Here is a 712-nt window from a genome sequence, read left to right on the forward strand (position 1 = left end):
TGCGCGTCCGGAGCCTGTGCTCCACAACGGGAGAGGCCACAACAGTGAGAGGCCCGCGTAGCGCAAAAAAAAAAAAAAAACCCACCAAAAAAACCCCTGGCGGACGAACTGATTCTAAAATTTACATCGAGAAACAAATAAGCAAGAATAGCCAGGAATACAGCAGAAGAGTAGAGGAGGGACGGGCACGAGGGATACTAGGTCTAGCAACTCTTAAAACACATTATAAGGCTTTTTAAAAAACTTAATTATGCTCTTCTCATTTCTTCAAGGTAGTAAAGAGTTGTTCCTGTGAGATAAAAAAAATATCAGTGGACTCTTAACCAGGACTTAAAGAGTAGCTCTAACTTGAGTTGGTTCAATTTTGTATTCTTTGTTATTATTTGTCAGTTTAAAAACAACAACCAAGGTTTTTCTGAAACCAGTCAACAATTCTATGGCCAAGTAAATGGATAGGAATGCCATGCATGAAACTTCTCCTAAAATGCAGTCAAACAAGAACTGGCTAGAAGGAGAATAACTAGGAATGCGTTTGAGATCTCCGTTTGAAAGTATGACAGGGTAAATCTTTCTGGAAGTCTTAATAAAACCAATATCTAATAAGTGGAGAAATTAAGGCTTGCTCATTTTTATTTTCTAATGTGATGTTGCAGAATTTTCCTGGTTATATAAAGATAATGATCAAATGAAAAATAAAAGTTATTTTAAGGAA

This window comes from Lipotes vexillifer, unplaced genomic scaffold, assembly GCF_000442215.2.
Source record: "Lipotes vexillifer unplaced genomic scaffold, Lipotes_vexillifer_v1.1 scaffold697, whole genome shotgun sequence".
Lineage (NCBI taxonomy): Eukaryota > Metazoa > Chordata > Mammalia > Artiodactyla > Lipotidae > Lipotes > Lipotes vexillifer.